At 51.0% G+C, this 25606-nt stretch overlaps 1 non-coding gene across 1 annotated transcript; it reads left to right on the forward strand.

The window, feature by feature from the left end:
• The first annotated feature begins 18095 nt into the window (after window positions 1-18095).
• Window positions 18096-18167, forward strand: TRNAQ-CUG. The gene has a single exon. It is a non-coding gene; the product is annotated as a tRNA-Gln (tRNA).
• The last annotated feature ends 7439 nt before the right edge of the window (window positions 18168-25606 follow it).

The following is a 25606-nucleotide window of genomic DNA, read 5'->3' on the forward strand; positions in this document are numbered from 1 at the left end:
TGATGCACCAGAATCATTCTCACTTGAGTCAGACGAGGAAGAGGAAGAGGACGAAACTTCTGGTCCTGAACCATCAATGTCACAGGACCCACATTTTCTCCCATCCTTCTCCTCTGAACCACACCTCATAACACAAGGTGAAGGGAATGACCTTGTCAGGGATTCGAACTACCCAAGAGTAAAGCAGAGCTGTTGGGCTCCACACTACAGCAGTGGACTCTCCTGGCAGGTGATGTTAGGGTTTCCATGCTCCGTGACCGTCAAAAGGATCTAGTCCCATCTTCTTCACGGAAGGCCATCTTGTATCGTGTAACAACATTGATGGTGTGATGGCAGCCCTCAACATCATTCACAATGCACATGAGTGGAGACTGTTCATTGATTCATCGAAGACGAGCCTTAAAGCTGTTTTATTGTATAATGGCAATGTTTTGCCATCAATTCCACTTGGTCATGCAGTCCATATGAAGGAAACCTAGGACAACATGAAACAACTTTTGAGGTGCATAAAGCAGCTTTGTGGCGATTTGAAGGTTCTTGCTCTCTTGCTTGGTCTGCAGACTGGATACACAAAGTACTGCTGTTTTCTCTGCGAATGGGATAGTCGTGCAACAGATTCCCACTACATCAAGAAAGGTTGGCCACTCCGACAGTCATTGGAGCCTGGGAGGAACAGTGTTCAGCATGCACCACTTGTTGAATCAAGGAAGATTTTGTTAACACCCTTACACATAAAGCTGGGGCTGATGAAGAACTTTGTCAAAGCCATTGACAAAACACAAGCAGCTTTCAAGTACCTCCGTGGAAAATTCCCAAGGTTAAGTGAAGCTAAGATAAAGGAAGGTGACTTTGTTGGTCCTCAGATTCATGAACTTCGAGATGATGCATTTGACCATGCACTGCGTGGCAAGGAAAAGACGGCATGGAAAGCCTTCCACTTAGTGGCAATACATTTTCTCGGAAACAACAAGGCAGACAACTACAGGTTGTTGGTGGAAAACCTCCTCAAGGCTTACAAAAGCCTTGGTTGCAACATGTCACTAAAGAGACATTTTTTGCACTCTCATCTAGATTTTTTTCCACCCAACTGCGGAGCAGTGAGTGACGAGCACGGTGAGCGATTTCACCAGGACATTGCAACAATGGAGAACCGCTATCAGGTCAATTGGAGCCCATCAATGCTGGCAGACTATTGCTGGACAGTGACAGGAGATGCTCCATTTAATGAATACAAGAGACAAGCCAAGAAGTGCCGAGTAGAGACTGAATAGGACTAAACTATGTACAGAATAGTATTTGCCTTTTGTTTCATAATACATTTTAGCTAGATAACCCTTTTGCTGATTTTTAAATTGTTACATAAACAGGAGAGGTGAAATACTATCATGTAAAGCGACCATAAACACACAAAAAGACCTAGGTTTAAAATTGATGATTAAAACTCTGCTATCTACACAATATACATAGACATAAAATGTAAAAACTTAAATATCTTAGAAACAGAAGCCAATCAGTTGTTTTGTCATATTTGAATTGAGCACATCAAAATACATTCTAAATAGCACATTTGATCTCTGAAGCAGACGACCTCTGAAAAATTGTAGCCCAGTGTAAGCCAAGCAACCCCCTCCCTTGCTTTGTGCTGGGTGCCCAGCTGTGGGCTTGTGTGTGTGTGTGTGTGTGTGTTGGAGGGGGGGGGTGTTGTGAGCACACTCCAGTCAGGGAAGGGGTGGAGTTGTCCAAAGGGGCAGGTTGAATCTTTAGCAGAGAATTCCTTTCTCCTTTGTGTTAGCTAAGCGTTGCTGTTAAATGTCAGCCGACGGATGCAGCATTTGAAACAATCTGACTCTAACCCCCCTCCCATCTCTGTTGCTGTAGTTCTCACACCCTCTGCTCTTGTCATGTCACCACAAAACATGGTGTCTTATTCCCATAGCGTCCTGTAGGTTAGACAGGACTTAAGTTTAGAAGGGGAAAACTGAAGCATAACTTCCCAAACCCCTCATTCCCAGCCCCAACCCAGAGCCCGCATCCCTAGCCGGAGCCCTCACACCCCTGCACCCCAACCCTTTACTCCAGCTCTCAGCCTCTCATCCCCAACCCCACCCCACACACTGCTCCCCCAGACAGAGCCCTTTCACCCCACCCTCTGCTCTACCTCAGACCCTCCACACTCCTAACCCTTCAGCCTCACCTCACACACACGATCCATCTGCAGAATGAAGTTTGGAATGAGCACCAATAGACAGGTGAGGTGTCACACCTCACCTCCGTATTGGTGCACTCAGCAAAATTCATTCCGCACACGGACATAGCAAATTAGAGGAAACACTGCTCCTGACATTCAAACTCTCTCTCAGATCTTGAATTTCATACATTGACTCATCAGAAGAAAGTGCTCTCAAGTGAGCTACAGACCAACAGTGGTTCAGTGGAATTATTCAGCAAGTATTTTAGAAGACCTAGAACATTAGAGGAAATCATCACCTGCTAAGAGACAATTAATGGAGAGAAGCAGCAAGATTAATCCCGTACATTGGATCGGCTGTGACTGCTTTGCCTGATTTGAAAAAAGACCAAAAGGACCTGAGTCTCCTCACTCTCAATAGCCCCCTGCTCGGCCAATCACCACTGAGACTCTGAGGGGCAGGAGGCTGAGGGGTCTCACCAGATGTCCCAAAGGACGGCCCAGGTCACCATCACAGGGGATCACTCTCAGATCCAGCCCCACCTCTTGGTGAGGACCGCTGCAATGAGAGCAATACCCCTCCCCTGCCGCACTCCACACACATCCCTCTTCGGTCGAGGGAGGAAGCTGGGAAAAGGGAAAAAGAAGCAAGAGAAGAGGGGAAAGGAGGGAGGAAAGAGGAAAAGAGAAACCAAAAAGGACAAACCCCAATGTCCCCAGGGATTCCAACCATCAAAACCTAGGGAGGAAATCAAATTCTGCCACCTGAAGCCAGTGCTGTCTGTGCCTAGAATGCTGCCTGCGCCAGGTGGATCAGACTGAACAGGTTCCAAACCTCCCGAAAGAGACTTGCGGCAGCAGAGCCGGGGGCTCTCAGAGACAGACCTGGCCCTGCACCTCTGTCCTGCCCGGCTGATGTCGGGGTCTCTCTGTGAGGTCACCCCCTCCCCACCACTTTTGCCCAATAGGCCGCGGTCCTGCAAAAGGCCTTTGTGATGTCACTGCCACACCCACCCCTCCCCTCAAAGCTGATGTCCTGCCCCTGGCCAGACTCATTGGGTCTTTGAGTTGTTTCCCCTGGATCTGGGGTTGCCAACTTTCTGACCCAACAAAACTGAACACCCTCATCCCGCCCCTTCGCAGAGATCCCGGACCGCTCAATCCATCTCCCTCCGTCGCTCGCTCTCCCCCACGCTCACTCACTCGCTCCTTTTCACCGGGCTGAGGAGGGCTGGGGAGGGTCCCTTTTCAACTGGGTGTTGTTGGGACAGACCTGGGAAGGAGGCTGCCTGCCAAACACCTTTGAGAGGTGCCGTCCCTCCCTGTCAGAAAATCATCTCCCTCCTTCACTTCAGTGACGGCCTCAATTGTTCCTTATCCCGGCAGTGAGGGGTATGGGGTTGTTAAGGTAGACAATTGGGGAGGGGTTTCTTTTTTGGTGAACAGTAAGGGGGTTTCAATAGTGGGGTACAACACAGTAGGATACAATACAGTGGGTAATCAGTTAACACTGAGGTATAAATGTAACAGGTAGCTAGCGATTTCTATGTAAAAAGGTGTGTCACAGCAGCATATAACCAACTAACAGTTATGGGTAAAATGTGTTAAATAACAAACAATTTCAGGTAAAAATGTGTCACAGTGGTGTAAATGTAGAATGTGAGGGGTATCAGAGAGGAAGAAAGTAACCAATGGGGTTTTATGCTAGAGATTTAAACTTAGTGAGACAGAACAAACAGGCTGCAAGCTTAAGCAGCAGAGAGAGTGTAACAAGGTAAAAAGACACAGAGAAGCTGGGCGGGGGGGATGTTTGCAGTGGGAAGACAGACAATTACAATTATACAGAACACAGCAAAATCTGATCTATGAGCTAACTTAACCAAGACTACACAAATTAAAACACAATGCAACAATTCTCTAAGCCTAACTTACAAAGTATAATGCTAAACTTAACTTAATGGGTGCACCTTATGCTAAGGATAGTTCCAGAGGGCTGAGTGGTGTGTGTCCAGGACACAGCTCCAAAGAGGGGGGGCGGTGACTGCAGCAGTGGATACAGCTGAAAACAGTCCAAGGCAAAGCCCACAGGAGCAGAACTTAGCAGCAGCACAAACTTATTTTCAGTGGCAGAGTGCCACGGGGTTTAAGAGAGAGATTTTAAAACACAGACCAAGGTTTAGCTTGAGTCTGTGTGCTGGGGAGACAGAGCCAGCAGCCAGGATGCGGGGGGGTTGTTTGTAAGAGAGGTTTTAGGACACAGACCAAGGTTTAGCTTGAGTCTGTGTGCTGGGGAGACAGAGCCAGCAGCTAAAATAATAAAATAAAAGTATAGAAAGTCTCACAGAGGGATTCTTACCATCCCCCAAGTCAGCAGCAGAGGCAGAAACAGCAAGCACATCAGAAGGCTCGGTACAGTCTTGATAATCAGGAGATCTCTCAGGCAGCAATTTGTTCTTCGTGGGGGGGGGTTTAAAAACGGGGATACGCTCAAAAATAAAACGAGAGCGGAGAAAGGACCCCCAGAACCCCTGGTTGATCAGACCAGGCAGCAATGCAAGAACCTTTCTGAAGTCTGTTCAAAAATGTCTGTTTTTAAAGGCAAACCCTGGCAGCTTCCGCCAGTAACTCTGATTGGCTCCCCTCTTACAGGGAGGAGGGAGGCAGAGAAAAACTGCAGGCAGCCACAGAGGCATGTTTGGACTAGCCCTGAGCCCAGAGGTATGACTCATGCCCAGGATCCTAAAAACACAATAGGTCTTGCAGCTCTGGACAGTGGCCACCCTACACCAAGCCCAGGTTTTAACAAGGTGATACCAGGACTAACCCTTTGAACAGGGCAGTGGTCCCACTTAGCATAAGTGGCCATCCCTTTGAGAAGGGCAATGGCTCTGGTTAGACAACTTAAGGGGCCCTCCCTTTGAGAAGGGCAGAGGCCCTGGTAAACAACTTAACAGCCAGGGAGGGGCGGCCATAGAGGAGAACAAGAACAAAATGGAGTAAGGGGACAGCTTTAAGAAACAAAATGGAGCTGTAACAGACAGGATATATTACAGGGGTAACAGTGTAATGGAGGACATGGCAGGGGCAGTGGCAACAAGGTGCCTTTGGTACTTGTCATTTAAAATCCAATTAGGGAGGGCAATACATGCTGAAGGATTTATCCAAAACACAGGGCACAGCCTGTAAAATAAACCCCAACATCCAATCAATACCACATTCCCAAGCACGGGTCCCACAAATTTCTTCCTGCTAGTGTATAATTCTTTGTTTCTTCACCAGGCTGAGTTCTTAATGTCCTTTCTAGTCAGGAATTCCTGGACTTTGGCAATTTCGGTGGAGCAAGTGTCCCTTCTTTTTCCCCGAAACAATCGTGGTAGGGCATCCTACAGGGGAGAGGTTACCAGCACATCACCCTGTCATGGTTTTGCTTCTTCTAGAAAAATCCAAAGGCACAGTAGGTCTGTCAGTGGACAAGGGAGAGGTTACTAGCACTTCACCTTGTCCTTTTTCCCTGCTGTCCAGAAGGCACAGCAAAGCTAGAAGGAGAAATCGGCCAATCATCAGTAGGAGAATCCTCCCAAGGTGGAGGGGTCTTTTTGCAGTGAGAATCATGGGTCCAGGCAGGTAGTCCTTGGCACTTCATGGAAGTGTTGGTGGTTAACAGGACTCAGAAAGGGCCTTTCCAGTGTGGAGCCAGAGCAGTCTTTCGCTGATGGACCTTTACATAGATCCAGGCTCCTGGTTCCAAGGAGTGGCAGGGCTGCTAGGGTCTTTGGGCAGCGCTTCTTTACTTGTGAGAAAAGAAACCTAACTCATTTCATTGATGCCTGGCAGTGTTTTGCAGATCTCATAGCTGCTTGGGCACATTCAAGCCCCCCCTTTTCTTGGTTTTCAGCTAAGTCTTAGCTGCGAGCAGTGTCCTTGAATGGGGCCAATGTCTTATCTTTAGACTGAGCATACTAGCTATTTTTTTCCCCCAGTTAATTTGTTCTGTTCTTTTTCCTTCTCCCCTTCTTGGCTTCTTTTAACCTACAAAGGAAACTTCCACTCTTCACTCATACACCTTTTCCCAACAATGAACACATAAACATTGCCACTATACAGTACATTAGTCTTATTATTCAATGTATGCCACATATACCCTTCCAGTAAAATAACTTTATTACAGAGCTTTGGAGCAACAAGCCAGGACAAGCACACCCACTTTGAGGAGTCCACTCAGTACAACCTCTTGTGTCCAATGGCTTCCCACCCTCCCCAGCCCTCTGGCTAGAAATCTGAGGTAGCCAGAAGGATCCCATGTGCAATATGGGGAGTGGGTTAACTTTTCATGTCCTTGCTTCCAACGACTGTTGGTATGCAAATTTTAACAAGAATTTTTTCCAGTTAAAAGATCTGGCCAATGAAGTTTCTTTTTCTTACTTAAGTAAATGTATTAGACTTTAGTATATCACGTTCTCCTGATTTATCCAAACACTTTGTATTCCAAGTTGAATAAAACAAGTATCTGCTTTTTTTTATTTAACCCTCCTGTTTGATTTTAAACTAGACTATTTGATGAAAATATTAAACACAGCAATTCTGGCCACGAGACAAACCCCACAAGACAGGACATAGAACACAGAACATAATTCCTATTGTGCCAGTAAATGCATGGTACGTTGAATGCTGTTCAGCTGGCAGCAGTTTTCTCTGATTATCTGAAAGACAAAAAAAACAGAGGTCTACCCTTCTGGGCAGTCAGTCATTGCTTAAAAGATACAAATACCCTTGTTGATTTCAGGCAAAAGAGGATATTTACCCTGAATTTTCTTGTATATGTTTCATAGGCAGCCCAGGTTTCAGTGGCTTCTACCTTATCAGTTAGCTAATTTGCATTAATGGAGATGCTTTCTGGCTTGCTTCTGGATCCAAAGCTATTCACAGCTTAAAGATTCTTACCTTAAAAGGGACATAATTAACTTTACCAGAATTTTGATTGCTTTTTACTTTTAACTCCTGCTTTCAAACACTGAAAGAAAATATCACTACTTATAGTGGCCCCTTAGAGCCTAATAGGGTTTTAATTACATAGCACTATATACATTTCTTTAGCTAATTCGACTACATTGTTCATAGCCAAATAATTGCAATCAAATAATTTCTTGCCTGGATTTATTTACAAACATTTCAAAGACACCAAGAACTTTCCTCTTTAGCATTTTTACAAAGTTCAACTGCTGTTCCTCTAGCAACTACAGAGTTAACTTCTCACTTCTTCCTTAAATCACTTGCTTGTCTCCCAACAGCCAATTTTATCAACTCACATCACCATTTCAAGTATCATTTTCAAGTATTTCTCTTCCATTTTGGTGGCAAAGCCCACCAAACATCTCATTGAGATGGACGTGTTCCCAGGGAATGTCTCAATTACAAAGAATCAACATTTCCCAGCTGAAATAAATGTTCTGCTGGAAAACTTTCTTCTTTTTTTTCTTTTGAAAGGACTTTTGGCTTCAAATTTTATTTTATTTTTAGACTGTGGCTTTTATGTTTTGTGGCACACAAGCAGACAAGTTAGAGAAAATATAAAATACTGTTGCTGAAAGTTTGCAATATCTTGTCAATTTGTTTATTAAGACCAGAACAACAGTACATAGGAACCCCAAAATCAGAGGGAGAGAACATAGGCTACTGTCTATAACAGAGAGGCACAACTCACTGGGTACCTGCTGATTGACTGCTGCTAAGTCCCAATTTTGTTCTGCCTTACTGAGCTGCCTAGCATGCAAGCACTTACAGAAACCCTTCCCAACATGTAAAGTCACAGTATTCAATTTTAACACAACTGCAAATACACCAGAGCATCAATGGAATAAAATTGTCAGACACATAGAAAAACATAAACTCTTGAGCAATAGTCAACATGGTTTCTGTAAAGGGAAATCGTGTCTTACTAATCTATTAGAGTTCTTTGAAGGGTCAACAAACATGTGGACAAGGGGATCCAGTGGACATAGTGTACTTAGATTTCCAGAAAGCCTTTGACAAGGTCCTCACCAAAGGCTCTTATGTAAATTAAGCTGTCATGGGATAAAAGGAAAGGTCCTTTCATGGATTGAGAGCTAGGTAATAATTGGAGATATACCAATCTCCTAGAACTGGAAGGGACCTTGAAAGGTCATCAAGTCCAGCCCCCTGCCTTCACTAGCAGGACCAATTTTTGCCCTAGATTCCTAAGTGGCCTCCTCAAGGATTGAACTCACAACCCTGAGTTTAGCAGGCCAATGCTCAAACCACAGAGCTATCCCTCCCCTGGTTAAAGGACAGGGAACAAAGGGTAGGAATTAATGGTCAATTCTCAGAATGGAGAGGGGTAACTAGTGGTGTTCCCCAAGGGTCAGTCCTAGGACCAATCCTATTCAATTTATTCATAAATGATCTGGAGAAAGGGGTAAACAGTGAGGTGGCAAAGTTTGCAGATGATACTAAACTACTCAAGATAGTTAAGACCAAAGCAGATTGTGAAGAACTTCAAAAGATCTCACAAAACTAAGTGATTGGGCAACAAAATGGCAAATGAAATTTAATGTGGATAAATGTAAAGTAATGCACATTGGAAAAAATAACCCCAACTATACATACAACATGATGGGGGCTAATTTAGCTACAACGAGTCAGGAAAAGATCTTGGAGTTATCGTGGATAGTTCTCTGAAGATGTCACGCAGTGTGCAGAGGCGGTCAAAAAGCAAACAGGATGTTAGGAATCATTAAAAGGGATAGAGAATAAGACTGAGAATATATTATTGCCCTTATATAAATCCATGGTACGCCCACACCTCGAATACTGTGTACAGATGTGGTCTCCTCACCTCAAAAAGATATTCTAGCACTAGAAAAGGTTCAGAAAAGAGCAACTAAAATGATTAGGGGTTAGAGAGGGTCCCATATGAGGAAAGATTAAAGAGGCTAGGACTCTTCAGTTTGGAAAAGAGAAGACTAAGGGGGGACATGATAGAGGTATATAAAATCATGAGTGATGTTGAGAAAGTGGATAAGGAAAAGTTATTTACTTATTCCCATAATACAAGAACTAGGGGGTCACCAAATGAAATTAATAGGCAGCAGGTTTAAAACAAATAAAAGGAAGTTCTTCTTCACGCAGTGTACAGTCAACTTGTGGAACTCCTTACCTGAGGAGGTTGTGAAGGCTAGGACTATAACAATGTTTAAAAGGGGACTGGATAAATTCATGGTGGCTAAGTCCATAAATGGCTATTAGCCAGGATGGGTAAGAATGGTGTCCCTAGCCTCTGTTCGTCAGAGGATGGAGATGGATGGCAGGAGAGAGATCACTTGATCATTGCCTGTTAGGTTCACTCCCTCAGGGGCACCTGGCATTGGCCACTGTCGGTAGACAGATACTGGGCTAGATGGACCTTTGGTCTGACCCGGTACGGCCTTTCTTATGTTCTTAACATTTTCTGTTGTACAAGGTCTCTCCTTTTTTGGAACCCTTGTTTCTAAAAAAGCCATGCGAGACTTGAATCAAATTTCAGTGACTAATTATCATGTGTGTGGCATCATCATTAATGCGTGTTCTATGTAGTTAGGTTATTGTCTTCTTTAGGAAATTTGGGGAAACAGGAGCCCTGGGAAACCCTGTTCCCCTCATACACACTGCACATTTGCTGCTACCTGGTGCTGGCTGAGCAGTAGCATTGTGACATCAGAGAGGATCCACCACTCAGCACCCGTCCCTCCAGTTCATTTGCAGCCCAGCTCAGCTCCGGTCACTCTCGCCAGGTGGGGCCGGGCAGCTCCCCTGCGCTGCGATCCAGCACCGGGCACCGCGGAGCACCGGGCAGGCTGTGCAGGGTGGGGAGGGATACTCGCATTGCTGACACCTGCCTGCCTCAGGGCTTTCTCCCTGCCCGCCGCGAGGATCGCCAGGGAGGGCAGCAGCGTGCCGCTGAGAGCCGTGTCCAATTGGCCGGGTGGCTGCCTGCAGACAGCACGGGGGAGAGAACCAGACAGCCCTGTAACGCCGCCGCTGCTCGGGACCCGGATCCACGCTGCTGTGCCACCGAGACCCATCAAGTGCCACGGGAGCGGGGGACACCCCCCCCACCCCAGGGAAGTGTCAGGGGCTGCTCGGGCTGGGAGCCCGGCGGAGAGTCCAGCTGGGGAGAGGCTCAAAGGGGGGGGGGGTAAAAACGTTGCACCAAAAATATGAAAAAGTTGCCAGACAAAAACCCTTTAATTACAGCTCGGACGGGCCCCTCCGGAGCAGGGGGGCGGGGCCAGCCGCGGTCCCGCCGCCGGGCAGCAGCAGCATTGAGGCAGCAGCAGGAGGGGGCGGCGCGAGACGGCTCCCGGGGATTCCCTGCTCGCGCCGCTGCCGGGGGGAGCCGCTGCTGCTGCGAGCTGGTGCGCGGGGGGTGGAGGGGGGGGTGTCCTCGCGGGCGGGGCTCGCGCCCAGAGCGCTGACACTGTCCGTTGGGACCTGTCACGCCGCGCGACCGGGCCGCCCCACTGAGAACGTCACCGCCCGCTGCCCCCGCCCAACCAGCGTGGTCACCCGGGGCTCCGCCCACCGTCACCGCGGCAACCACCAAAACAAACGTTCTCGGCACACGTGGGGGAGGGAAGGGGGATGGGCCGTGACGCAGGCAAAGCAGCTGGCTGGGCGGGGCTGGGGGGATGCAGGGACGGGACGGAGGGGACGAAGGGGGCAGGGACGGATGGAGACAGGGGACGGGACAGAGGACAAGGATGGAGAGACGCAGGGAAGGGAGTGAAGGATGGAGGGAGCGGGAGGGTGACCAGATCGCAAGCGTGAACTATCAGGCCACGTTGGTGGAGCTGGGGGGGAGACAGACAGACACAGGTGCGCAGCCCCGTTGGGAGGCAGAGGCACACTGGTCCGCCTGGCCGTGTGCTACCAGCGTGCACTTTCCTATGTGCCCTAAGGCATTCCTATGTTATTCCATAACATTCCTATGTGCCATAACATTCTTATGTGCTGAATAAGAGCACATAACATTCCTGTGTTCCCCTCCCAACACCAGGAGGGGAGTGTGTGTGTGCCCTTTCCTATTCTTATGTGCTGATCAGTACTGTGGTAGCAGAACTGAAACTGAAAAGGTAGCAGGCAGGACTATGCACAAAGAGAAAAGGGATGTAGACCTGCCCTTTGTACCCTGCAGGACCTGTGGTCACAGGCCCTTCCTAATTTGGGGGGAACCAAGGAATATAAAAAGTAATCTCTTGTAAATTGAACCAATGTTGTCTGACTGCTAGAGTTGGAATCTTGATACTAATTTTTCCTAATGATTTTAAGCTGTTTGCAGTCACCTGGCTGGCCTTTGAGGACTGACAAATCACAGCCAGAAGCTCTTTGATTTTTGGGAAGGCCCCAGATCATTTTGCAGCTGGAGTGGGCAGCACCACTCAGGCTACCGTTGATACACTAGGACCATCACAAGTTCTTCTGCTGAGCATCCAGCATGACGTTTGACCACAAAAAGGGGCAGACAAATAGAAGAGGCAATATAGTATGTAGTGGGCTCAGGGATGAGAACAAAGGACTAATCCTAGCATTGACACTGGCTCCCACTGTGGCCCTGGTCAAATCACATAGGCCAAAATTTCCATACTTGAGTGCCTATAGTTATGTACCTAAATCATTGACTTTAATAGGGTATTAGAGCAGTGGAAGCTACTCCAGCCATTGATCTTTTCCCATTTTGCATACTGAGGAGGGACAGTGCTTCCTTGTGTCCCCCCTTGCAAGGATTCCCAGCACCCACGAGTTACTCATGTGGGTATTGAACATAAAATTTTCTACCATGCAAAAATACATTTTGTTTTCAAACAATCCAAGGACTTAGTTGACACGGAGAATTTTTTTAGAAAAAGGGCAAAATAGCTTGACATTTCAAAAGAAATCGCTGTTTAATTTTCTTTATAGTTCAAACATTATTTTAAAGGAGTTGAACTCAGATGTTCCTGAGGTTTAACAATGACTTGTATACATAGCTCCCAGAATGGAACCTGTGCAAACAAAAAATAAACAATAATAGTGTCTTTTAAATTCACTGTATTTTTAAAGACACACAGAGGAGAATCAGCCAGGCTGATTCATTGTATTTTCCCTGTGCTGATGAAGGAATTAGAGACAATAACAGAGCTTGACAAAACCAGCTAAAGCCACTAAACTAACTGGAGGGTTAAATCTATCAATCAGCAGTAAATATGAAATATAGGGGTGGGATCAGGCGATGCCCTGGGAGAAGCTCCAGAGAACTCCTCTTCCCAAATGTCAGAAGAGGGAAGGTGCTGGGATTTTTATCCGAATGCCCTCCTGAGTCCTGTTTAGAGATTCAGGTTCTTTAACATTATAGCTGTCCCAAGTTTGCATAGTGCAATGCTTGAATTTACATGAAGAGAAAGTAGAGAGTAAGTAGTAAAGTTCTTCCAATTTTAAACTAGATGTATATTAAATTAAATCTGTGCTAATTAATCAGATGCATAAAGAGTATTTAAGACAACAGCTCAGCCCCTCTCACCCACCCTCTCCATCACCATTGTCAACTTTCTCTGGATGTGTTTTTATGGATAAACTGAACTGATCTGACTGGCTGAATCAAACAATAAGTTGTTCTAAATGAATCACGATGCTTCAGGTCAATAACTGTTTGGGAAACATCTGTTACTTTACTGCTTCAACATTCAGCTGAGAAAATTATTAGATATATATTCTGATAATTTGAACAGAAACAAAGTCATCGTAACAGAACATTGAGAGAGGATCAAAGCCTTAGGTTTTGAAAATAAATATCACACGTCAACATTTTTTCCATAAATGCTTCGGCAGCGGGAGACCACTAAGATAACATTCTCCAGCAGAGAGATGATCTCTTAATTAGAGCAATATGTAAACTACTTTAGGATGCTTGATATAAATCCTGCAAACTGATTCATTGATACTTTTACTAAGATGAATTTTGATATCATGGGATGAAATCCTGGCCCCACTGCCACACCCCTCCCTTGCTGGGCTAATGTCCTGCCCCTGGCCAGGCACTCTGGAGGTTTGAGCTACTCCCTGTGGATCACCCCACTCAAGGAGCATTCGTTCTAGGAAGCAAGCCGGCTAGACAGTAAAACATCAGACGCTGCTCCCAATGCTACACTTAGTTTTTCAGAAATTAGTTGACTTTATGGCTAGAAGAGACCATTAGAGCATCTAATCTCACCCCTGCATATCACAGGTCTCCTGTATGCAGGCCCGCCCAGAGGGGGGGGCAAATGGGGCAATTTGCCCCAGGCCCAGCAGGGGCCCCCACGAGAGTTTTTCGGGGCCCCTGGAGCAGGGTCCTTCACTCGCTCCGGGGGCCCCGGAAAACTCTCATGGGACCCGGGCCCCCAGAGCTTCTTCGCTCCCGGTCTTTGCCTGCCAGGGGTCCTTCCTCTCTGGGACAGAAGGACACCCCCCCCCCCGCCACCGAATTACCGCCGAAGCGGAACCTGCCGCCGGAGTGCAGCCGGGTCTTCGGCGGTAATTCGGCGGCTGGGGGAGGGGGGGTCCTTCCGCCCGGGACCCGCCACTGAAGTGCCCCAAAGGCCCGTGGTGGGGCTGCACTGGGGCGGGTCCCGCTGGCGGTAATTCGGCGGTGGGGGGCCCCCGCTGTGGGTCTTTGGGGCACTTTGGCAGCGGGTCCCGGAACGGAAGGACTCTCCGCCGCTAACTTACCGCCAAAGCGGGGGCCCCCCGCCACCGAAGACCCTGGACCCCCAGAATCCTCTGGGCGGCCCTCGATTTAACAGGGGTTTGTTTCAACTTATTGCCCCGATTAAAATCTATGGCTAAAAGGCAGCCACTGTTGTTAGTACTTGTACCTGTGTTTGGTGCCACCTCCTTTCCCTTTGGCCTTGTAGTTGACCAAGGGCAAATCTGAACATCTCCTCAGATACCAGGGAGTGTTTATGTCCATTCCTGCGAGCTACACCGGGGTTTGATGTTGCTGCTTTCAATCCTCTGGCTCTGCCGGGATAAGGAACAATTCAGGCTGTCACTGAACTGAAGGAGGAAGATCAGTTTTTGACAGGAGAGGGACACCTCCTCTTAAAGGTGTTTGGCTGGCTGGCAGTCCTGATCCCCAGATCTCGCCCGTGGGGCTCCAGCAGTTTGGGGACCGGATCTCTCCCTTGGCCCCACCTGCTGCCTCCAGGCGCTCCTCCCCAGGGGCCCCAGCAGTGCAGCACAGCTGAGCAGCATCTGCCTGCTCGCTCCAGTGGCTGTCGGCCCCTCCTCATGGCAGGGCAGGGTGGGGCTGGGCCTCCATGCGCTGCCCCCACCCCGAGCCCCTGCAGCCAATGGGACACTGCGGGGGTGATGCCCGGGGGCAGCAGAACGTTGAGGCCCCCAGCCCACCCCACCTTGGAGACCCAGGTAAGCGCCACACCCCTGACTCCCTCCCAGAGCCTGCACCACCATCCCCTCCCCACATACCCCCTCCTCCCTGCAAACTCCCTCCCAGAGCCTGCAGCCCGGTCCACACACACCTGCCCCCAACTCCCTCCCACAGCCTGCACCCTCTCCCTCCACACACACCCTCCTGCCCACCCTAATCTCCCTCCCAGAGCCTGCACCCCCACCCCTCCTCCTGTTCCTCCTACCCCCTGCCCCAGCCCAGAGCCTGCACCCAGCACCCAAACTCCCAGAGCCGTACAAGGAATTTTTGTGCCCAAGGCAAGGGCCAGCTCCAGGCTCTTTGGCTGCGGATCCTTGATCCCTGTCAGAGGGAAGGACCTGCCACTGAATTGCCACCGCCGCTTCATTCATCCTTCGGTGGCAATTCAGCAGTGGGTCCCTGAGTCCCTCTCGGAGAGAAGGACCCACTGACGAACTGCCGCCGAAGAAGTGGCAGTGGAAGCGCCTCTGATCGTGGTAGAGCTGCGCCTCTCCACTTTCTGCATCCGAGGCAAGTGCCTCACTCGCCTCGCCCATGTTACGGTGCTGCAAACTCCATCCCAGAGCCTGCACCCCAGAACCCCACCCCCACCCAAACTCCCTTCCAGAGACCAGCCTCTCACCCCTTCTGCACCCAAACTCCCCCCAGAGGCTGCACCCCTCCTGCACCCCAATCCCCAGCCCCAGCCCAGGGCCTGCACCTAGACCTCCTCCCTCACCCAAACTCCCTCCCAGAGCCTTAGGCAGGTGGGGGGTGGAGTTTTGGGGGGCTGGTTCTGGGCGGTATGAGTGACATTATTGGCCCACTGGGAGGATTGGAGGACTGGCCCTGGCCCTAAGGTAAATTGAGGTTGAGACCCTGCTTTAAGGGATTGGAGCAATGCTGGAGAGACTGACGGGCAGGGAGCTGGGGAGCTGTGTGTGCTCCAAGGAGAGTTGTTGTGCTCTGGTGACACAGAGCGGGGGTGGGGACTTTGTAAGCTGTGGTGTTTGTATAGAGATAAAGTTTACTAACCCCCAGGTTAAAAACTGTTCCTGCTCTGGGCTATACAGGATGTTCTCTGTTGAGAGTATAGCTCAGTGGGTGAATGTTTCCCTGTAGGGTAATGGGTTCCTAGTTCCACTCCAAATGAGTCCCTTAAAGAAACTTTTTCAAATGAAAATCGATTTCCACACCCATCTCCAGTATGTTCAGGAGTTCGCTGAAGTTGAGGGGGGCTTGAAATGAATTTAAACACTATTTTCCTATGCAAATGAATAAAGACCTAGCAGAGCTGCCCAGCAGCTGAAATCAGTTCCAGTCCTCAGCGTCTCTAAGAGGGACACTCGGTAGCTGAGGCATGTGGGACACCTCTGGGATGATGACAGGAGAAAAAATGCTGGATTCAATGAAAGCTGAGACCATAGGAGGAGAAGGTGAATGGCAACACCACACATAGTCATAACACTCAGACACGGGGCTTCACTGTCACTACCCCTGTGTTTTCCATCATTTATATCCAGGGGTGAAAGTAACTTACAGGACTTACCGGTACTGCCGGAGTCCTGGGGGGCGTGGCCTCATCCAGAAGGGGCGTGGCCTCATCAGGAAGGGGGCGTGGCCTCTCAAGATTTAAAGGCCCTGGAGTACCAGCTGTGGCTGGGAGACCAAGGGCCTTTACATGAACCAGGGCCTCCCAGCTGCAGAGGTAGCCCTTTAAATTCTGGCCCCAGCCCAGCCACCAGAGCCGCGGCCGGGATTCAAAGGGCTCTGGGCTGACCGCAGCCGCAGCAGCCCAGAGCCCTTTAAATCTGGCCCCAGCCTGGCCGCCGGAGCCGCGGGTGGGGGGTTTAAAGGGCTCTGGGCTGCCAGCTGTGGCGGGGAGCCTAGAGCCCTTTCAATCCCCACAGCAAAAGCCGGTGCAGTCCGGCACGGCGTATTGGCTCTTGCCGCTATGCCGTACCAGCTTGTACCAGCTTACTTTCACCTCTGTTTCTATCCTAAGGAACACACCCTCCCCCTCCCCCACGCACTGTCACACACCCCCCTCGCCCCTTGAGCCCCAACCAACCCGCCCCCACACCCGCCACGGGACACAGCCTCTGGGTGACTCACCCCGATGGGGCTTGTCTCTGCATCTCCCAACAGGGGAGCAGGGAGCCGAAAGGGCCACAGGAGACCAGTGGAGCTAGGCAGGGATAGGAAAGACTTCCCCTCCTTTCCTTCCCTCCCTGAGTCACTTAAATCTCACCCATCAGATGAACCAGCACCAGGTTGGAACAAAGCACCAACCTTCCCCTCAGCAAAGGACGGGGGACCCAGCTCTTTCACATGGAATGAGGCTCTCACCTCTGCTGCTGCCATTCTGCAGCCTTTCATATGGATTTGTATTAGCTAATGCAACCCCCCCACTCCTCTAATCCAGCCATGAAACATGGAGACAAGCTCCTGAAAGCAGGGCCCAGTGGTGCAATGGGTTAGTGCCCAGTACTTACAGAGCAGTGCTGAGTGGAGTGATGCTGAGGTTGTGAGTTCAAACCTCACCTGCAGCCCTAGTTTCCTTTAAGCAAATGGCTTCTGCCAATCAGTTTGCCCTGCAGAAAATACAATTCCTGCTCAGAAGACACTAAGGTCCCCTTGCTTTACAGAGAGCAGGGCAGATTCCACAGATCTACCAGGCTCTGCCCTCCACCAGCTGCCTGTGTCAGGAGGGGTCAGGCAGAACCCAGAGCACTGCCCCTGACTCCCTCAGTCTTTGCTCCCAAACCACCTGTGTGCTCACCCTCTGCGCTGTGAGACTCAAACCCTGCCTGGCTTGCTGTATGCTGGTGTGGTTTTCATCTGTCACGTTGATGTGCATGTGGGTCCTGTGTGATTTTGGTGGATGTCTTGCATAGTTCTGTGTGCATGGATGTGTGTATGATTTTTGCATTAATATTGTTTTTGCTTTGTATTCTTTTGATATGTGGGTTTTGTGTTTCCTGTTGTGGGCTTTTGCTGTATTTTTGGTGTGGATTTGTTCTTTCTATATTTTGTGAGGTTTTCCTTTTGTGTATATGGCTCTGTGTGCTGTGTGGGTTTGGTTTTTGTTATGTCTGTGTGGGCCTGTGCAGTGTGTGATTTTCTCATTCTCTGTGTGCGTGTTTGTCTCTCTGTTTGTATCTTCATGTGTAAATTCACTGGAACTTTTCAAAATCTGCACAGCTTTGCCAATTTTCACCAGGAATTTTTCTCCATTAACAAATTCTCACTTGTTCCCTACCCGTTGGTTGTTCCCTACCCGTTGGTGACCATTGCCCCAGGGGCCTGTCAGTCTCAGGGTCCTGATTTCCCATTGGCCCTTCCCCCTTCTATTGGGACTGGGAACTAGCCAACCAAATCCCACTAAGTTTTAGTAAAGGGCCAACAGTCCCTTACACAAGCCAGCCCTGTGAGAGTCTCCAATGTCCCAAGAGACCAATACAAGCTGGTCCCATGGTGTAAAGGGCAGCACTCAGGACTCTGAATCCTGCAATCTGAGTTCAAATCTCAGTGGGACCTTGTGTTAGCTGGTGGTAAAGATCTGGTGCTCAAAGTGCTTTCCTGTCTCCAGCTATACAAAAGTGGGTCATTTTCCTCCTGCTGGTTAACTCCTTTCCCCACCAGAGCCAGGTCTTTGGTGGGGGTTTAGAAGTGGCTCTAGTGGTTGGGATTCTCACTGCTTCACCTGATGCCCACAAGTCTGGTGCTTGTAGCCACACTTTTCCTCTTGCTCACATGGCACTTGAAGAAAGCAGTGCCAGGGCCAGGCTTGATAGGCAGGAGGGAGGCAGAGTCCCAGGCTGGAGCCCAGCACACCTCTCCTCCTCTGGGCACCTGGAGCAGAGGCGGCTGGTGCTGACAGCTCTGAGGGAAGGCTTATAAGCCACAGAGCGACTGAGGGCGGGGCGAGACGAGGACAGGACCATGCCTATGTGTGGCCAGCAGACAGGCAACAAGACTCCCGGCCAGCCTGCTCCCTGCCATGCCAAACCCCCACTGAAGGCCACCCGCAGACCACCATGCGGGGTGGCTGCTGATGCTCTGTGTCCAACATCAGTAGACGGTAGGAAAGCAGGGCCAGCCCCCCTGGTGGGGCCTCTTACTGTTCCCATACCCCATGCTCACTTTTGCAGTGGGGCAGGAGATGTTATCCCAAGAGGCTTTTCTCCAGCTGGTGAGAAGCAGAGAAACATCCAGGCTCCCAAGGCGCTATGTAGCAACCCCCCTCAAGCACAGGGACAGAGGGAAACTGCTCCACACGCTAGCCCGGGCAGCCGTCCATTTCCTTTGGGAATTCAGGAATAGCAAAGGCTAGACTGAAGCACCTGGGGCTCATGCCCCAGCCTTTGTGACATCCAACCCCAACTCCTTCCCGGGCTCTAGCTGAAGGCAGAGCATTGGCCTGAGCGGCCAAGAAGAGGTTCCAGATTTGAAAGGAGCAGGACTTTCAGCACGAAGGTAAAACTGCATCAACACAACCACAAAGGGACTTGACCCCTCAAGTTCTTAATTCAAAGTCAGGCACCTTATCCGTTAAGCCATGCGGGCGCCTTCTTCATGCGCTTCTTTGGAAAAGGTGGACACTGTGTTTCTTGGGTCACCTATTGAGGGGGGGCGAGACTCTCTGGCACAAGAAGTCGAGTTCCCAGTGAGATGTGAGACTTAATTATACGGGGCCAGGTGCAGGGCTTTGACAGGGAGGCTCAGGCATGGGGGATTGGGGTGCAGCGGACAGACCGGCTGTCTAGCTGTGGAGATTTAGTCGCACTGAGGCACAGGAGGGAGGAGGAGGAGGAATCCTGCTGACAGGCAGTGGCTGTGCAGAAAGAGGAGGAGTTCTGGGGACTTTCTTTGCCTCTCTTTGCCTGCCTGCTCACTCCTGTGGTGAACGGTGAAGATGCTCTTAACAAGCCCAGGTAGCTCAGGTGGTAGAGCATCAGGCTTTTAATCTGAGGGGCCAGGGTTCAAGCCCTGTCTGCGTGCTCAGCTTTTAAGTTGCCTTGTGTTCCAGGAGCCAAATTCTGTTCACAGCCACATGCGGATTCCCAGAAGCTGTGGCCATTTCCTGAAAGGCTCCTTTCCTTAGCAATCAGGAGAGAGGTCACATACACAGGAGCATGTGTAGAAAGCACAGTCTCTGGCTGCCAGGAAGCGGTGTGCCAACATAGTGTTCTCTACAACGGCGTTTAGATCGGGATAATTTACGTGGCTCAGCACCCCAGTTCCAGCACCTCTGCCCAGGCAGCTCCCAGCCTGACACACACACACAGCCCCTGCATCCTCCTCAGCCCAGAGGTGAGCCCCCCAGCTGAGTGGGGAATCAGAACCCCCCGAAATTACCCTGGGACCAGCATGATCTGCCTCCGCCCTGCCCTGCTCTGCATGTATTCGGAGTGAGTCGGTTTCCCTGTCCTGCCATGTGTCTCTTCTCCTCCCCAGTTCCTTCCAAACCACCCCATTTCCCCTGCACCCCGGGCTGGGTCTCTGCCAACCCCCCTTCTCCCCTCCTGCCCCCAATATCTCCCTGCCCCTACAGGTCTATAGGGCTGGATCCTCCCTCCCCTTCTCCCCTCAGTTCCTGCCTCTGGGGTCTATGGAGATGGGTCTCCCCGCCATCCCCTCTCCTGCCCCCATATCCCGCTGCCCCTATGGGTCTATGGGGCTGGGTCTCTCCTCATCCCCTTCCCCAATATCTCCCTGCCCCAGGCTGTGACGTGCTATGACGTGTGCTGGGCTGTGCCGTGTGCTGGGGCCAGGGCCGGCCCAGGGTTTTTGCCCCAAGCGGCAGGAAAAAAAAATCTGTGATCACAATCGGCGGCAGCTCCACTGCCCCACTGTCTGCTTCCGCCGCACGACAGTGGCAGGTCCTTCCTCCAAGAGGGACCGAGGGACCCGCTGCCGAATTGCTGCCAAAGACTCGACATGCCGCCCCTTCCTGGCTGCCCCAAGCACCTGCTTGCTGAGCTGGTGCCTGGAGCCGGCCCTGGCTGGGGCTGTGACGTGCTGGGACCTGCTCACTCCCCGAGGGCAACTCACTCACTTGAAACCAGCAGGACAGAAGGTGTCACGTGTCCATGGGCGGGGCTATGCAGATGAGCAGTGTCTGGCGGCAGTAGGGAGAGCAGCGAGATGAACCGAAGGAGCCCGGCGGAGAAAATTCTCTGCGAGTGGACAGAATCCCACCTGTTTTGTCTGTGTTGGGGGCGGCGCCCAGATTGCTTGAGATCACAGCCCCTGGGGGAGGGGTTTGAATCATAAGTCCAAAGTGGGAGAACAACTCCCCCCACTTGTGCTCAGTCTCCACTAGGGGGCTGGGCTGGGATCACTAGGGAGGGAAGCACAGGGAAAAACAGTTTCCTATGGAACCCAGGAGTCCTGGATCCCAGTTCACTCCACCCCAGAGCCAGGATAGAACCCAGGGGTCCTGGTGCCCAGCCCTCCCTGCTCTGACCACTCAACCCCACTCCTCCCAGGGTGGTGCAGGGGTCACTGGGTCTGTGTCTCAGCTCAGCTAAGGGCCTTGACTGATTTTCCCAAAGTGCTTCCTTCTGAATCCATCCGACGAAGTGGGGATTCACCCATGAAAGCTCATGCTCCAACACGGCTGTTATTCTATGAGGAGCCACAGGACTCTTTGCTGCTTTTACAGATCCGGCACATCTGCCCCCCCTGCCCAGTCACTGCCCACCCCCGTGTGGGGGCACCAGCACTGTGCCGGGTCGTGATGGGAAATTGTCCAAGCTGGCCCAGGAGAGACGTGTGTGTCCCTGCTGCCCCTGCTGGTGGGGCTGAGCCCTACTCTGTGTGTGTGTGCATCTGTGACACTGTTTGTATCAGTGTGTTGCTGGGCTAACCACTAGGAAATGGCTTTGCAGGATTTTGTATTCTGCAGCAAGTCACACACACACACATACATACACACACTCTGACGCACAAAGAGACTCACACAATCGCAAGAACACTCAGACACCACACACCCAGAGGGACATGCTAGCCCAACCCCCAAAGAGAGCAACAATCACCGCCCCCAGCCACACTCACAATCACCCCACACACACCATAATATTCACAATCGTGCTCAGAGATACAACTGCACGCAGTTCACTCCCACAGCTCCCAATACAAGGACCTCCTGCCCCACACAGCATGTGCCAAGGCCTGCGGAACTCACTGCCACTGGATGGCTACCAATGAGAATGAACCTCATGCAGGATCATGTGCTTGGACCCTTGTCCCCTCTTGGGGTGCGCTGTGCAGCGTGGCTGGGGATTGTGCAATGGCCCAGCACCAGGCAACGCAGAACGGACACCACACGCCCTGCCCTGCCTCAACTGAGCTACTCTCCTGGTGCATTGGAGACCAGCACCCCACACCGTGGCACTCCTGCCCCACAGGGGGAGAGCTGCAGCCCCCGCCACATTCCGCAGAGGGGAGAAGGGTCAGGCCAGCCAGCCCTTGTAAGATGGGGAAATCTCCACTGGGGTCGACGGTATGGGGCTGCGACATACAGAGAAATAGTTGTCGTGCCGGCAGAGGGCGGCAGAGCGCATACACACACACACAATTGCAAACATACACAGACACATGCATGAATCCTGACACACACACACACAATTGCTAATATACACAAACACCCGCACAAATCTAGCCAACACCAACACAAGCCTGAGAGCCAGGGGAGCAGAGCAGGCTGGGGCCGGGTAACTCCACTTCCCGCAGGAGGTAGCCAGCCCCCCATCCCCCACGGAGGCCTGGGACCAGCCCCCCCTCTGCTTGCCCCCACGGAGGCCTGGGGCTCCAGCCTGCTCTGCTCCCCTGGCTCTCAAGCTTGAGGGGAGGGGGGAACCGCCCCACAGAGTCGCTCTGGGCTAGAGAACAGGGGGCATCAACCCCTTCGGGGGTGAGGAGGCCCAGGGGGTCCAGAGCGCGTGGACTCCCTGAGGGGGCCCATGGCGAGAGACAGACGTGCTAAGGCTCAGAGAGGGGCAGCTCCAGGAGGTGGAGGGGCCTGACCCCAAGAGAGAGTGGACCCCCGAGAAGGGCTGTCGCACTGAAAGGGGCACCCCCCATGGACCGCACGGGGCCAAGAGTGGGCACGATCTGTGAGTCCGTGACAGGCAGTGACATCACAAAGGCCTTTTGCAGGACCTCAGACTATTGGCCAAAGGTGGTGGGGAGGTGGTGACCTCACAGAGAGATGCTGACATCAGCCAGGCAGGACAGGGGCGAGGGGCCAGGGAAACCTCAGAGACCCTGTGGCTTTGCTTCAGCAAGTCTCCCTCTCCAGGTCTCTCTTTGAGGACTGGGGGAGTATTGGGGTTCACGTACCTGAGCGCCAGGAGGAACCTCTTTCGAGTTTTCTCCTTCCCTTTTAGTGATTTTACTTGAAAACAGCCGACCCTGTTTAGACGGTAAGAGCCTCCTCGAGGGAAGGGGTGTCCTGGGGGTGTCACAGTTCAGATGCCGGTGCTCCCCCATTCAAGGAAGTTCCCGCCACCCTGATCTGTATTCGCAGGGTGGGAGAGAGCAGCATCCACAGCAGTGATTTGCTCCTGGCTGCTGGAGCAGAGCAGCAGGCTCAGCTGTCAGAACTTCCTGGAGCTATGAAAGGGGAGAGGCCCATGGCTCTGTAGCAGGACTGCAGGGCAGGCGAGTTCACAGAGGGTATTGTGGGATACTGGCAGAGGCCAGTTATGGTGATATAATGAACAGCAGTGTCTACACTGACACTCTGTCACTTTAAGTTTGCTGCAAAAAGCTCTACTGTTCTCATTGAAGTGGTTTTATTTTGCCACCAAAACAGGGCAGTTTTGTCGCCAAACGTGGCATTGCAGTGTGTACACCAGCCAAAAGCTGCTGACCGAGGGAGCGTTGTGTGTTTTTCACACACCAGAGCAATATAATTCTGCTGAAATAACTTTGTAGTGCAGATCTGGCCAAAGATTCACACACACACAGCTTGCAAGGAAAACCTCACCTGCTCCTCTGCTTTGTGGGGCCAGGTGGGGCCCAGGAGTCAGGTGTGAGCAGACACTGTACCTTAGTCACAGGCAGGCTCTATGGTTTAGCTGGTTAAAGTACCTGTTTTGTAAACAAGAGATCCTGGGTTCAACTCCCAGTGGTGCCTTGTTGAGATGTTTTGAGAGCACCTGGTATTGGCTACTGTCAGAAGACAAAATACAGAGCTAGATGGACCTTTGGTCTAGCCCAGTGTGGTTTTTCTTATGGTTTAAATTACACTCACAGGCACTGATAATAGAATTACTGAAAGTTTGGGATTTAAGAGCTGATAGGTCAGTGGGCCAAGCCCTCGTGGATGAACCCTCCTCTGGGACAGAGGCAGGTTTGGGCTCGCACCAAATGCTCATTGTGGCTGCCAGAATCTGTGGGCAGCTCATTTAGTTTCCACCCAGGGTTGAGTCCCTGGTTCACACATCGAGGATAACAACCCTTTGTTTCTCCTGCCCCAATAACATGGAGACTGGGAATGCAACACCAGCCACAAGTGATCATTTCGGCAAGCAACCCAACCTATTTCCAACATACTGTAAATCCACATGCAGACTCATACACGAAACCTTGCAAGAAAATCTTCCTGAGGGGTCTGAAGCACCTGCTGCTGGAGGGAAGGAGGGAGCTGTGGGTTGGGATTGAGGAGCAGCGTGAGGAGCGGGGGGCCTGTGGATTGGGATTGAGGGGCACTGGGAATAGAAGGGGCCTGTGGGTTGGGATTGAGGGGCACTGGGACTAGGAGGGGGCTGTGGGTTGGGACAGAGGAGAAGGGTGAAGAGGAGCAGGCTCTGGTTGGGAGTGAGGCTGGGGACTGGGTCCCAATACTAAAATTTAGGGGTTAGATCAATGTTAGGACAGGGTGGCAGTGGAGGGATGAGTGAGTCCCTAGACAACACAGTGAGTACGGTGCCTTCTTATTTCCCCCTTTTCCACCCAGGCAGGCAGGTGAACTCTACAGAGGCACCTCTGGGCTTGCACTGACTAAGGACAACAGCTGTGAGTGGGGTGGGAGAGGGGATGGCTCATGTTAAAGGACTTTTGGTTGCTGGACTTATGAACCGTAGGGAGAAGGACACTGCCTAGCTTATTTGGGGTGGGTCTTTCCTCGTGGTTTATGTTTATGTGTTGGAGCTGCTGACATGACTTCTGCTAACCCTGGGCTTACATTGCAGTGTAGACATACCCTGAGAGGGCATCTATACTGTGATAAAATCCCTGTGGCCCGGCTGGCCTGGATGATCTGATTTGGGCTCCTGGGGCTCAGACTGGAGCCCAGGCTCGGAGACCCTCACCCCTCGTGGGGTCTTGGAGGCTGGGCTGAAGCCCAAGTGTCTACACTGTAATTTTATAACCCTGCAGCACAAGCCCCACAAGCCTGAATCAACTGACCCAGGGTTTGAGAATAGTGACTTGGGTGTGTTAATGGCAGTGTAGACATAATGCTAGGCTATGTCCACACTGCAATGAAACACCCAGGGCTGTCCCGTGCCAGTGCAGGCTCCCAGGCTAGGGCCATGGGGTGGTAAATTTGCACTGTAGACATCTCAGCTCAAGCTCAATATCAGGTTCTGGGAGCCCTCAAAGTTGGGAGGGAGTTTAGCAAAGTGAAAAAGGTAAAATGGCAGTGGAGTATTGCCTGGAGTCAATGGCATTTCTCCATTGGTCTGTCTGCTTTGGGACAGGGACAATAACATGTCCTGCTGCTTTCGTTATTTCAAAGGGCGGTTTAGGATTTTCATTCTCACACACGGTGCACGAAGCAGGACTCAATCCTGGGTGGAAACTAAATGAGCTGCCCACAGATTCTGGCAGCCACAATGAGCATTTGGTGTGAGATCCCAGACCTGCCCCTGTCCCAGAGGGAGGGGGGTCATCTGTGATGGGCTGGAACACTGACCTATCAGCTCTTAACTCCCAAACTTTCAGTAACTCTGTTATCAGTGCCT

Source organism: Mauremys reevesii, linkage group 17 (genome assembly GCF_016161935.1).
Source record: "Mauremys reevesii isolate NIE-2019 linkage group 17, ASM1616193v1, whole genome shotgun sequence".
Classification (NCBI taxonomy): domain Eukaryota; kingdom Metazoa; phylum Chordata; order Testudines; family Geoemydidae; genus Mauremys; species Mauremys reevesii.